Genomic DNA, 15,619 nt, shown 5'->3' on the forward strand with positions numbered 1-15,619 from the left:
CCCTGCCACGTTAACACAGGTGTGAGTGTTTGGTGAGGACAAGGCTGGAGATCACTCTGTCATGCTGATTGAGTTCGAATAACAGACTGGAAGCTTCAAAAGGAGGGTGGTGATTGGAATCGTTGTTCTTTCTCTGTTCACCATGTTTACCTGCAAGGAAACACGTGCCGTCATCATTGCTTTGCACAAAAAGTGCTTCACAGGCAAGGATATTGCTGCCCGTAAGATTGCACCTAAATCAACCATTTATCATCAAGAACTTCAAGGAGAGCGGTTCAAATGTTGTGAAGAAGGCTTCAGGGCGCCCAAGAAAGTCCAGCAAGTGCCAGGACCGTCTCCTAAAATTGATTCAGCTGCGGGATCGGGGCACCACCAGTACAGAGCTTGCTCAGGAATGGCATCAGGGGGGTTTGAGTGCATCTGCACGCACAGTGAGGTGAAGACTTTTGGAGGATGGCCTGGTGTCAAGAAGGGCAGCAAAGAAGCCACTTCACTCCAGGAAAAACATCAGGGACAGACTGATATTCTGCAAAAGGTACAGGGATTGGACTGCTGAGGACTGGGGTAAAGTCATTTTCTCTGATGAATCCCCTTTCCGATTGTTTGGGGCATCCGGAAAAAAGCTTGTCCGGAGAAGACAAGATGAGCGCTACCATCAGTCCTGTGTCATGCCAACAGTAAAGCATCCTGAGACCATTCATGTGTGGGGTTGCTTCTCAGCCAAGGGAGTGGGCTCACTCACAATTTTGTCTCAGAACACAGCCATTAATAAAGAATGGTACCAACACATCCTCCGAGAGCAACTTCTCCCAACCATCCAGGAACAGTTTAATGACGAACAATGCCTTTTCCAGCATGATGGAGCACCTTGCCATAAGGCAAAAGTGATAATTAAGTGGCTCGGGGAACAAAACATCAATATTTTGGGTCCATGGGCAGGGAACTCTCCAGACCCTAATCCCATTGAGAACTTGTGGTCAATCCTCAAGAGGCGGGTGGACAAACAAAACTCCACAAATTCTGACAAACTCCAAGTGTTGATTATGCAAGAATGGGCTGCCATCAGTCAGGATGTGGCCCAGAAGTTAATTGACAGCATGCCAGGGCAGATTGCAGAGGTCTTGAAAAAGAAGGGTCAACACTGCAAATATTGACTCTTTGCATCAACTTCATTTAATTGTCAATAAAAGCCTTTGACACTTATGAAATGCTTGTAATTATACTTCAGTATTCCATAGTAACATCTGACAAAAATATCTAAAGACACTGAAGCAGCAAACTTCGTGGAAATAAAAATTTGTGTAATTCTCAAAACCTTTGGCCACGACGGTATTACTGTACTGTATTGTATTATACTGTATTATATGGACTGGAATTAAGCACATCATTCAAACCATGATAAAGCAGAAGAGAACATGCAATTCTGGTGCAGCACATGCGACCTACAAAGTTATAAGTAGGCTATAGGCTAGTGAATTTGATTTAAATGTTGAAATATAATAGGGCCGATTTGTATAATTAGTTGGCTGATGCATATATAGCTTTCATAATGATTACTCTAGTTCTACAGCCTCCCTTCTCTTTCTCTCTCTATTGTTGTTTCATTCTTTCATCGCTTTCAACAATTAAATTAAATAAGATTTGTTGTCCTTATCATCATTCTAGTGACATACTTGAATAATATAGGACTAGAATTAGATGCAGAAGYCTTTCACTTCTCTTCACCAAGATTGAATGGTTATGAGTCTGAAAAAATAACTTCTATAGCCTACCGCCATCATGCGTTCGCTCTTATTTCACACTATCCAAGTTTGCAAGTAAGCATTTCACTGTAAGTTCTACACCTGTTGTATTCGGCGCATGTGACCAATAAAATTTGATTTGATCCGTGAGTTCTGTTGGCTGCTGTATTTAACATTCAGCAAAAAAGAGCTTGCGTTCCTCTTCGAATAGTCTATTGCTATAAGAAATGCTAAAAAAAAGAATGTCCAGCAAGCTATTCTAGTCTAGCTTTTCCTGCATGGGACTCCAAGAACTAAGGAGCGTTTTTTTTTATGGCGAGGCCAGCGGAGCAGAGGTGCTTGCGTAATATGAAAGAGACAGAGGCTATAAGTTAGAAGCTTATTATGCATAACCCATCATTAATTAGCTAAAAAGAAGGCTAATACTGCATTGAACGTATTACCCGAGAACGGTAGGCTTGGACAGTTATATATCAATATAGAACAGGATGATCTATTTTGGATGCAATTTGAATGAAGTTTATGCAGAGAGATAAAGCCTGTTAAAGAGTGRTCCTGCCTGCACTGATTTAAAGCAACTTTATTAAAGTGATAGGCTGTTTTAAAACACTGCATCTGCGAAGAGCACGTGATGCCGCGGAGCTGAGCAGACGTTGACAAACCGAGCTCTTCAAAGTTATTCTATTATTACCTAAATAACAACGTTGAAACAATATRCTAACATCGGCTGATAAATTMTCAAGTACTTACCTTCCCAAAGAGCCATGGACCTCCGACCGAGAGGCAAGAAGGACGACCAAAACGTSGTTGATTCCCAAGATAACGATAACGCTACAGCTAGCAAGATTAGCATTAGCCCTCATAACTCAAACGACAGTTCCAGACTGTTGCTCTCGGCCTCTTGCGAGCCTGACGACATGCTGGCTACTCTCCTCCGGGAAATTCAGGATGGTAACAAAGGTCTTTCTATGAAAATCGATAAGAAAACGGCTGAACTCCATTCTTCCATTGYCGACCTGAAATCCTCCATGAATGATCTCCTTTTGAGAACGACTGAGGCAGAGTTGCGCATTAGCACAGTTGAAGACACCATCGCTCGACATGACCAGGTCTTGATACAACTGCAAAAGGACAATGCCTACCTCAAAAACAAGGTAGATCAGATGGAGAACCAGAGCAGACGTAGTAATATCCGTGTGGTGGGATTGAAAGAGGACAGCGAGGGCCGTGACCCGGTCCGTTTCTTCACTCAATGGATCCCGGATGTCCTAGGCATAATCAACTTCACCAAGCCACTGGAAATCGAACGCGCCCACAGAACATCAGCGCCGATCAGGTTCCTCCGTTTCCAAGACAGAGAGAAGGTACTGCAACTCGCAAGAGCCAAAGGGGACATCACCATTGATGGCAAGAGGGTCAGCCTTTTCCCGGATATGAGCGCGGATCTCGCAAGACGTCGCAAGCAGTTCAGACCTGCCGCCAAAGCACTGAAGGAGAAGAACATCARCGGCTACCTCATCCACCCTGCGCGGATGAAAGRTCAGTACAAAGGCCGAAGCCATCTCTTCAACACACCGGGAGAAGTGTACACTTTTCTCAAAGAACTGAGCAATGTCTGAGCCAGGACGGTCTCTTTGGGGGATAAGATGCAGTTTGTTTGTTTTCTCTTATCCGGACTGAACCGCTGATATCCTCCGGTCGCTATAATTGATTTYTACATTTTCAACTAACCGTATCTTTCCGGGGTGAGTTCTATTACATTTACAGGAGAGTATATTTTGGTTTAGTCCATATCACTGGGCGAAGCAAATAAGTGSGTTTAGGCCCACTGCTTTCCCCCTCATTTATGTTAATCTTTCGAAAAGAGACTCAAGCAGCCCTTACRGTGGGCAGTAAATATTCAGCCATAAATGTCTATTCACAACGTTTGTTTTCAATTTAGAGAGCTCGCAGGTTTTAGTTTACGCCAAGGTTTAGCTAGTAAGAGCAAGATGGAAAGCGAGCAGCAACGTATCTCTACAAGTGTATTCATGTTTGATTGTTGGGATTGTGGTTTTAGTCTGACAATCGGGGTGGGTGGGATTCTTTATTTTTTTCCCCTTTTTTCTATGTTTATTGTTTTCTTCCTAAAGAGACACATAGGTCACTTCTGTGTTCAAACCAAAGTTGAAACATTTCCTAACTATCTACATATGATAGATTTCCATTCAGTTACATATTTGAAACCCAACTATGCTTAATCTACTAAAATATGTCACATTCAACGTAAAAGGTCTTAACAGCCCGATTAAAAGGAAGAGAGTCTATACATACCTTAAGAAATTAAAGGCTGACATTGTGTTTTTACAAGAAACACATCTTACAGCCAGTGAACACAAGAAATTGAAGAGGGAATGGGTAGGACAAGTTTTTGCGTCCTCTTTTAACTCCAAAGCAAGAGGAACTGCAATTTTGATAAGTAGACACATCCCCTTCTGCGTCAACAACACCATCTCTTATCCCTCTGGCAGGTTTGTTTTGGTGCAGGGGCATATGTTTTCAGAGTCTTGGACCCTATTGAATATCTATGCTCCTAACTTCGATTGACCATATGTTTATTCAGAATGTCTTCCTTCAGGTTGCTCAAGCACCACCAGGATGGTTACTGGTTGGAGGAGATTTAAATTTTTGTTTAGATACAGTTCTTGATAGGTCCTCTGATAAACCCTCACTTCTTACCAAAGCCAGCAAGCTCACCATGTCATTCATGAAAGATCTCAATTTACTAGACATCTGGAGACAGTTGCACCCACAGGATAGGGACTACTCTTTTTATTCACACCCACACAAGACACACACACGCATAGATAACTTTTTACTATCGACACAACTGTTTCATAGAGTGTTAGATGTCGAGTATCTCCCCAGATTGCTTAGTGARCATTCTCCCCTGGTATTATCAATCTCCATTCCTACCAAGGTAAATGGAGCATATAGATGGAGACTAAATTCTACACTCCTAAAGCAACCTGAATTTTGTGCATTCATCAAAGAGCAGATRAATATTTTCACTTTGACAAACAAACCCTCCGCTCCTGACAGTTTCATTCTTTGGGACACATTGAAGGCCTATCTGAGGGGACAGATCATTTCCTATACTAAAGGGCTGAAGAGAAAACACGGTGCMGAACTGAGTGCCCTTGAATCTGAAATCTCAGAGCTAGAGAAAACCWACCAAAGAGGCCCGACTAAAGATCTATACAGGCTTTTGGTAAATAAAAAACTGAAATATAATATTCTGAACACATATCAAGCTGAGAGGGCCATCACTAAATCAAAACAGCGTTATTACGAGCTTGGAGAGAAAGCTCACAAAGTATTGGCATGGCAACTGAAAGCAGAGGAAAGTAAGAGGACAATTAATGCTATAGAAACTCTTACTAATGAGATATCTTTCGACCCTACTGAAATTAATAATACTTTTAAGAAATACTATGAAGACCTCTACACTTCCCAATCAAGCGATGATCTATCAGAGATCGACTCCTTTCTCTCCTCTCTCAAGTCAGGGGAAGACAGCGAGCGCCTGAGTGAACACTTCTCAGTTCCTGAATTGTTGGGGGCCATTAAATCCTTACCTTCTAATAAATCTCCTGGGGAGGATGGCTTCCCTCCAGAGTTCTATAAAGAATTTAGGGAGCTGTTGGTCCCCTACCTTATGGAGGTACTTAAAAAAGCCAGGGAAGACAACTACTTTCCAGAGTCTTTCTCTCAAGCAGTGATTACTGTAATCCACAAGAAAGGGAAAAATCCACTAAAGTGCGCCTCATATAGACCAATCTCTCTCCTTAACACAGATTGTAAACTGGTCACCAAGATGCTATCTAAGAGACTGGAGTCATGTCTTCCCCTGRTGGTCAACCCAGATCAGACTGGCTTCATAATTAATAGATTGTCCTCCAATAATCTCAGAAGGTTCTTTGATATAATTCACCTTGCTAACAAAAACAAAATACCTAGTGTCGCAGTCTCCCTCGARGCTGAAAAGGCCTTTGATAGGGTTGAATGGCCATACCTCTTTCGAGTCTTGGAAAAGTTTGGTTTAGGTACCGTGTTTGTAAATTTGATAAAATCACTCTACAAATCTCCTAAAGCTAGGATTGCTACCAATGGGATTACCTCCTCCTCTTTCCCTCTCTATAGGGGGAACAGACAAGGTTGCCCCCACCTCTTTGCCCTCGCCATCGAACCGTTGGCTGAGGCTATTAGAACGTGCCCTGACATACATGGCTTTGAGGTGGGCCCCCATACCCATAAATTATCACTCTTTGCGGACGACCRTYTCTTATTTCTAWCAAACCCAGAACACTCCCTCTCTCACTTGCAGATCCTACTACAGTGTTATAGTTCTTTCTCTGGATATAAGGTCAATTTTGATAAAAGTGAAATCTTACCATTGTCGGTCTTTGACCATCATACCATCAAGCACAAGTTTCCTTTTAGATGGTCGCCTATGGGCTTCACATATTTGGGCATAATGGTGGATGGTAATTTGAACAACCTCTATAAACTCAATCTGGCCAGTTTGTTGCAAAAGGTGGAGGGTGACCTTTGTAAATGGATGGACTTACCTCTTACCCTACTGGGTAGAATCAATGTAATTAAAATGAATGTCCTGCCCAGATTTCTATATCTGTTTCAATCTCTCCCTATCCCTGTTCCCGCAGCATTCTTTTCTTCTCTCGACAAGCTGACCAGACGGTTTATCTGGCACGGCAAAACCCCTAGGCTTGGCCTGGATAAACTGACCCTTGATTACAGTCAAGGGGGCTTAAACCTCCCCAATTTTAGAATGTACTACTGGGCAGCACAGTCTAGGTTTCTGGCTCAGAGGTTTGACAAGGGTCCCTCTCCCTCATGGTTGAACATTGAAAAGCTTGAGGTAAATGATGACACTGGGGCAGAATTGTTTTACAAATGGGACAGAAAATCTATAAAAACCATCACAGACAACCCTTTAATCGTACATTCTGTCCTGGCATGGTGCAAACTGCATGAGCTGTTCAGACGAGGGGGATTCCTTTCCCCTAAAACCCCTTTATGGAACAATAGATTGATTCCTATGTTTTTCCAGAATAGTAACTTTAGACCATGGTCTGATAAGGGGATCACTCTTCTGGAACATTGTTACGAGGAGGGAGTTCTTATGTCTTTTGATCAGCTGAAACAGAAATACCACTTGCCTAACAGGGACTTCTTTAGCTACCTACAACTACAAAACTTTATTAGGGTGACTCTTAAGGGACAATGGAACCTACCTAAGATGTCACCTATTGAACAACTCTGCCACGCAGACCAACCACTGTTCAAGACCATTTCCCGTGTTTACGATGCTCTTATGTCAGGACTAACACTGCCTGGGCTAGATAAACCCCGACTTAGATGGGAAAAAGATCTGGGTATTGATCTTGATGAGGGTCTATGGAGTGACCTATGCAGGGATGGTGTTACATCCACATTGAACTCCAGATACAGACTGATCCAGTTTAATTTCCTCCATCAGCTATATATCACCCCATCTAGACTGCACAAGTTCAACCCTGATATCTCCTCCCTATGTTTTAGATGTGGCTCAGATGAAGGAACATTCCTCCATTCCACTTGGCAGTGTTCAAAACTACACGGTTTCTGGCAGGGGGTATGCGATACCATATCCTCAATTCATGGGGTTGCATTCCCTTTAGATCCGGAGGTCTGTCTACTGGGCAACTTTACTAACACCAATCTTAGGCAAAGCCATACTTTAAAGCTAACAGAAATATTGCAAGCGATTGCCAAGAAATGTATCGCCTTGAAATGGAAATTGGATTCCCCCCTGCCAGTTGCAATGTGGCTTTCAGAAGTTAATAGTTGTATCCCACTGGAGAAAATTACTTACCGCTTGAGGAATAAGTTAAATACAATTTACAGAATTTGGCAACCTTTTATTGACTATATGGAGAATCTCCCCCCACATCACATTGAATGAATCTCTATATTATCCTTATATAATGTTTCACACGTAATGTATAATATGTAGCCTACGGCAGGTCCAATATGATCCAATGTCTCATTATAATTTTTTTTATTGTGTATTTGTATATATAATTATAATTTGTTTTATTTTTTCTTTCTTTGTTACGCTCATCTGTTACTGTCACTTTGTCCTATTGTTGTCTAATATCTTTTCACGTTTGTCTTGAATGTTGTTAATTGGAAAATGCAAAAAAAAACAAAAAAAAACACTGCATCTGCAAAAAAGAAAACTTATATCTTTGCAATTAAATAACAAGGTGACCCCTGAAAGCCAGATGGAGATGGATAAATTAGATAACCATTTGGCCTTTATAAATAAAGAAAATATATATTAATGTAGCATAGGCTATGCTGCAACGATTGTAGGCATACCTGTCACAAGAAAAAAAAAGTTACCATGATGAGATGATAGGTCTACATGTAATGCTTACACAGGGACTTTAATGCAGGGAAACTTAAATCAGTTTAAACCTAATTTCTATCAGCATGTTAAATGTGCAACCAGAGGGAAAAAAATTGTAGTCCACACACAGAGATGGGTACAAAGCTCTCCCTCGCCCTCCATTTGTCAAATCTGACCATAATTCTATCCGGACGACTGTGTGATCATGCTCTCCGCAGCCGATGTGAGTAAGACCTTTAAACAGGTCAACATTCACAAGGCCGCAGACAGATTACCAGGACGTGTACTGCGAGCATGCGCCGACCAACTGGCAAGTGTCTTCACTGACATTTTCTGTAATACCTGTAATACCAACATGTTTCAAGCAGACCATCATGGTCCCTGTGCCCAAGAACACTAAGGTAACCTGCCCAAATGACTACCAACCTGCAGTACTCATCTGTAACCATGACATGTTTTGAAAGACTGGTCATTGCTCACATCAACACCATTATCCCAGAAACCCTAGACCCACTCCAATTTGCATACCGCACTAACCGATCCACAGATGATGCAATCTGTATTTCACTCCACACTGCCCTTTCACACCTGGACAAAGTAACACCTATGTGAGAATGCTATTCATTGACTACAGCTCAGCGTTCAAAACCATTGTACCCCCAAAGCTCATCACTAAGCTAAGGACCCTGGGACTAAACACCTCCCTCTGCAATTGGACCCTGGACTTCCTGATGGGCTGCCCCCAGGTGGTAAGGGTAGGTAACAACACATCCGCCACGCTGATCCTCAACACAGTGGCCCCTCAGGGGTGCGTTCTCAGTCACCTCCTTAACTTCTTTGGGGTAGGGGGCAGTATTTTCACGTCTGGATGAAAAGCGTGCCCAGAGTAAACTGCCTGCTACTCAGGCCCAGATGCTAAGATATGCATATTATTGGTAGATTTGGATAGAAAACACTCTGAAGTTTCTAAAACTGTTTGAATGATGTCTGTGAGTATAACAGAACTCATATGGCAGGCGAAATCCTGAGAAAAAATCCAACCAGGAAGTGGGAAATCTGAGGTTTTTAGTTTTTCAACTCTTTGCTTATCCAAGATACAGTGGAAAGGGGTAATGTTGCACTTCCTAAGGCTTCCACTAGATGTCAACAGTCTTTAGAACCTTGTTTGATGCTTCTACTGTGAAGTGGGGCCGAATGAGAGGGGATTGAGTAAGGTCTGCCATGAGCTGAACATGCGCTGACCATGCGCGTTCACGTGAGAGCGAGCTCTGTTCCAACGCATTTCTGAAGACAAAGGAATTCTCCGGTTGGAACATTATTGAAGATTTATGTTAAAAACACCCTAAAGATTGATTCTATACTTAGTTTGACATGTTTCTACGGACTGTAATATGACTTTTCGTCTAAACATTTGCCTGGACCGGCCCGCGCGTCGTGAGTTTAGATTGTGTACTGAACTCGCGAACAACAAGGAGGAATTTGGACATAAATGATGGACATTATCGAACAAAACAAACATTTATTGTGGAACTGGGATTCCTGGGAGTGCATTCTGATGAAGATCATCAAAGGTAAGTGAATATTTATAATGCTATTTCTGACTTCTGTTTACTCCAACATGGCGGATATGTCTTTGGGTTGATTTGTCGTCTGAGCGCCGTACTCAGATTATTGCATGGTTTGCTTTTTCCGTAATGTTTTTTTGAAATCTGACACAGCGGTTGCATTAAGGAGAAGTGGATCTAAAATTCCATGTATAACACTTGTATTTTCATCAACATMTATGATGACTATTTCTGTAAATTGATGTGGCTCTCTGCAAAATCACCGGATGTTTTGGAACTACTGAACATAATGCGCCAATGTAAACTCAGATTTTGGGATATAAATATGAACTTTACCGAACAAAACATACATGTATTGTGTAACATGGAGTCCTATGAGTGTCATCTGACGAAGATCATCAAAGGTTAGTGATTAATTTTATCTATATTTCTGCTTTTGTGACTCCTCTCTTTGGCTGGAAAAATGGCTGTGTTTTTCTGTGACTTGGCTCTAACCTAACATAATCGTTTGGTTTGCTTTCGTTATAAAGCCTTTTTGAAATCGGACAGTGTGGCTGGATTTACAACAAGTGTATCTTTATCTTTACATGTATGTTTGAGGAATTTTAATTATGGGATTTCTGTTGTTTTGAATTTGGCGCCCTGCAGTTTCACTGGCTGTTGACGAGGTGAGACGCTACCGTCCCACATACCCTAGAGAGGTTAACTCCATGTTCACTCATGACTGCACGGCCAGGCATGACTCCAACACCATCATTAAGTTTGCTGATAACACAACATTGGTAGGCCTGATCACCGACAACGATGAGACAGCCTATAGGGAGGAGGTCAGAGACCTGACCATGTGGTGCAAGGACAGAAACCTCTCCCTTAACGTGATCAAGAAAAAAGAGATGATTGTGGACTACAGGAAAAAGAGGACCGAGCACGCCCACATTCTCATCGACGGGGCTGCAGTGGAGCATGTTGAGAGCTTCAAGCTCCTTGGCGTCCACATCACCAACAAACTAATATGGTCCAAGCACACCAAGACAGTCGTGAAGAGGGCACAACAAAACCTATTCCCCCTCAGGAGACTAAAAAGATTTGGCATGGGTCCTCAGATCCTCAAAAGGTTTTACAGCTGCACCATCAAGTGCATCCTGACGGGTTGCATCACTGCCTGGTATGGCAACTGTTCTGCTTCCGACCGCAAGGCAGTACAGAGGGTAGTGCGTACAGCCCAGTAGACACTGGGGCCAAGCTTCCTGCCATCCAGGACCTGGACCAGGCGGTTTCAGAGGAAGGCCCTAAAAATTGTCAAAGACTCCGGCCACCATAGTCATAAACTGTTCTCTCTGCTACTGCATGGCAAGCGGTACCGGAGCGCCAAGTCTAGTTCCAAGAGGCCTCTAAACAGCTTCTACCCCCAAGACATAAGACTCCTGAACAACTATTCAAATGGCTACCTCTTCTACACTGCTGCTACTCTGTTATTATCTATGCATTGTCACTTTACCTACATGTACATATTACTTCAATTAACGCGGCACCGGTGCCCCCGCACATTGATTCTGTACCGGTACCCCTGTATTTAGCCCCGCTATTGTTATTTACTGCTGTTCTTTCATTATTTGTTATTCTTATCTCATACTTTTTTGGTGGAATTTTCTTAAAACTGCATTGTTGGTTAAGGGCTTGTAAGTAAGCATTTCACTGTAATGTCTACACCTGTTGTATTCGGCGCATGTCACAAATCAAATTTGATTTGATTTGAGTCAGGAATCAGTTGCAGAAGGTGAGTTTAATAATAATCATGAAGCTAAAACAAAACAGGAGAAGTGTATTGAACTTAACCAAAACCAATACTGGCTGATTACTAAGGCTTACTGAGGGCTAAATGAAGGGAGAGTAATCAGTGACAGTACACCCCTCCCCTCTAATCGCAGGATGACGCCAGCCAGGGGGACAGCCCTGAGGGTGAGGAGCGGGTTGATCCGGGTGGCGAAGGTGGAATTCTCAGATGATGTGGAACCAAAATGTTGTCTACTGGAACCCAACACCGCTCCTAGACCGTACCCCTCCCAGTCCACAAGGTACTGGAGCCAACCCCCACGACGTCAGAAGTCCAGGAGGGATCTGATGGCAAAGGCAGGGCTTCGCGCGATGTCCAAAGGGAGGCAGAGGGGTGTTGTGGGAGACGACATCAGCCAGGGGACTAGGAACCACCGTCCTGAGAACGGAACCATGAAAAGAGGGTGAGATCTGGTAGTTAGTGGGGAGCTGTAATCTGTATGTCACCTCCTGAACCACTCATCCACTGCAGGAGCTTCGGTCTGGCTCGGGGTCCACAGAGCCAGGGCTGGCTGATAACACACAACACACTGGAAGGGAGTCAGCCCGGAGGAGGAGTGACGCAATGAATTCTGTGCCTACTCTGCCCAGGGAAGGAATCGGGCCCACTCCCCCTGCCGGTCCTGCCAGTGACTCCTCAGGAACATCCCCAGCTCCTGGTTCATCCTCTCCACCTTCCTGTTAGACTGAGGCCGGTACCCAGAAGTGAGGTTGACAGTGACACCCAGCTTCTCATGAAGGCTTTACCATACCCGTAACCCGCACTGGGGGCCGTGGTCGGAGATGACCTGCTGGAACAGTGCCTCAGCGGTATGGAGACCAGAGCGAGGGATACAATGGCGGGATTTAGAGAATTTGTCCACAACAACCATAATAGTGGTGAAACCATCAGACGTAGGGAGATCAAGGGGGAAGAGTTTCCCTGCTGGAGTGTGTCGGGGAGATTTTGTTTGGACACATATGGAGCATGAATTGACATAGTGGGCGATGTCATGTGCCAAGGTGGGCCACCAGTACTTCGCAGAGATGGATTGAATAGTGTGGGTGATACTTGGGTGTCCAGCGGCGAGGGATGTGTGCGCCCAGGTCAACAGCCGATCCCTCACCTCCATGGGGATGTAGATGCGCTCAGGAGGGCAGGTAGCAGGCGTGGGTTCCCTCTCCAGAGCCTGGCGGATGTCCACATCTACGTCCCAAAACACGGGGCCAACGACATGGGAGGACAGAATGAAGGGCACTCACAGGATTCTCAACCGACATGGAACCACAAGGTAAGGGAACGCAGGTCTTCCGGCATCCTGGTGCCCAGGCGGTGATTTTCATGTACAGGATGACTTTGTGTACAGATGCAGTGAAGATGAGGAGGGGAAGGCTTTCTAGGTGCGTGGGTCCAACGGTGAGGGTGAGGGGTGCTGTGATGTGAGTGAAAGTGCCAGATCCCAATGGTTGTTTATCCAGGGCTTGGACAGGAAAAGGAGAGGAGAGCGGGTACGCGGTGATAAAATTCCATTAGAATCCACTAGAGCTGTAGAGACACCACCTGAGTGACAGCCAGCCAGTGAAATGGAAACCAGAAAGGGTTTGGCAGAAAACGATGAAGAAGAGGGATGATCACGGAGCCGTCCATCTGCCTCAGTGGACTTTGGGCTGGGACGCACCGGACACCACTGAACCCGGTGCCCCTTCTGTCCGCAAAAGCCGCGACATGGCTCTGTCGCTGGGAGGTGTGTGACCACTATCTCCATGGATTCAGGCCGGTGCTCCTGAAGAAGGTTATCCAGATGGGTGGCCATTGCGATGAGCGCATCCAGGGAAAGCTTGTCGTCTACAGCACGCCAACTCCGTCTGGACCTCCTCGTGCAGTCCTCTTCGGAATAGGTTGTGGAGCACCGGTTCCATCCATCCACTGGAGGCTGCCATGATCCGGAAGGTGAAGGTGTAGTAGTAGTTGTTCACCTCCCTCTCTGCCCTCCGGTGGACGGTCGAACCCCTCGTATGAACCCAGCTCTTCCTCTCCTCTCTCCCAGACAGATGTAGTCCACTCCAACGCCCGCCTGGTCAGCAGGGAAATGACCGTGGTAACCTTGGACCTCTCGGTGGTGGGGGCTCCTGTCTGATGAGCAAAATAGAGGGAGCATTGGAGTAGGAAGCCACGGCATTTGGATGGAGTCCCGCCATAATTGTCCGAGAGGGACAGTTGGGCATCGCTGACCTGGGCGGACTGCTGGGTAAGCTGGGGGGCTGGCTCGCTGGGACGTCTCATAGTAGAAGGCACTGTGCTAGTTGGAGGAGAATCCTCTAGGGTGTTGTCGAAATGGTGGACGATGCGGAGTACCTCATCCAATTGATTGGGTGTACTTGTTCATCGAACATCTAGGAGATGTCCTCATCTTCTGCTGCTTCCATTTTTGAAGAGGCAGTATTCTGTAACGTATACGCAGGGAGTCAGGCAACAGGTGAGTTTAATCATCCATCATCATCATCATCATGAAGCTAATACAAAACAAGAGAAGCGTACTGAACGTAACCAAAACCAATACTGCCTGATGACTGAGACTCACTGAAGGCTAAATGAAGGGAGAGTAATCAGGGTGTTGATGAAGTCCAGGTGTGCTCAATGATGGGGAGCAGGTGTGCGCAATGATGGTTGCCAGCTGTGCGCAATGTGGGTCTCCAGGACCGGTGGTCACAGGAGCTGGGGAGCAGGAGTAGACGTGAAACTACACATGAATGGTGAACTGCGCTCCATACCGAGATGGGCTGTCTCTCCCCACCCTGAGTGTTAATTAATCATGCAGAGGCCGTAAAGAAGCCAGATTTAGACATTGCATATAATTGAACAGTTCTATTTCACGCCATGCTGTTCATATAAATAATGTATTTCTAATTTCGGTAACCAGGTTCCCCCCATTAAACCCTACTCCCGATCCCCCTCCTTCTTTGTCTCCCCATAACATGCTGACCAGGCAGCACGCATGATCGATCACGCGCATGTTGATTTTGTCTACCCACACCAGACACGATCAGGACACGCAGGTTGAAATATCAAAACTAACTCTGAACCAACTATATTAACTTGGGGACAGATCGAAAAACATTAAACATTTATGGCAATTTAGCTAGCTAGGTTGCTGTTGCTAGCTAATTTGTCCTGGGATATAAACATTGGGTTGTTTTACCTGAAATGCACAAATACTCCGACAATTAATCCACAGATAAAAGGGTAAACGGATTTCGTTTCTAGTAATCTCTTCTCCGTCAGGCTTCTTATTCTTCTTTGGACTTTATATGGTGGTTGGCAACCAACTTTAAGAGACACCATTGCACATATATTTAAGCTGTAAATATTACACATTATGCACTGACAAGCACATATTTTATTTAGTGATGCATCTTTGATAGTCATATCAGGTAGGTTCTCCACCTTTTCATACATAATACATTATACAAAATACCCCATTGTAATTTTCTGTACACCCCAGGCCTATTCCACATCACCAGGCTCCAGCAGATCCGATCTATCAAGTAGTGCCATGCTATCTCTCAGTGCTTCTCTCTCTCTCCAGCATAGATCCAAAACCACCATTATAAATCTGTATCACAGATTACCTTCCCACACCCCTCCTCTCCTCCCTTTCCTTCACCTCTCCTGCCCCAGCTACCATGATGAATGTGTCATAGTACACAACCCATCTCCTCTTTCTCCCCCTTTATCTACACTCTCCCTCTCTTCCCTTTCCATCTTCCTCATCCCTCCATCTCTCCTGCCCCAGCTACCATGATGAATCTGTATCACAGCACAAACCCAAAACCACCCCTATCTTCCCCTCCTTCCTCCCTCATCCATCCATCTCTCCAGTACCAGCCACCATGATAAATCTGTGTCACTGTAGGCAAAACCCAAACCAACCCTTCCTCTTCTACCCTCCCTCCCTCTCCCTCCCATCCCATCCATCCATCTCTACAGTCCCAGACTCATTTGATTTCCTGTCTAATCTGGGCTGTGATCTGTGTTTGGTTGG

The sequence above is a fragment of the Salvelinus sp. IW2-2015 genome, unplaced genomic scaffold (genome assembly GCF_002910315.2).
Source record: "Salvelinus sp. IW2-2015 unplaced genomic scaffold, ASM291031v2 Un_scaffold396, whole genome shotgun sequence".
Taxonomy (NCBI): domain Eukaryota; kingdom Metazoa; phylum Chordata; class Actinopteri; order Salmoniformes; family Salmonidae; genus Salvelinus; species Salvelinus sp. IW2-2015.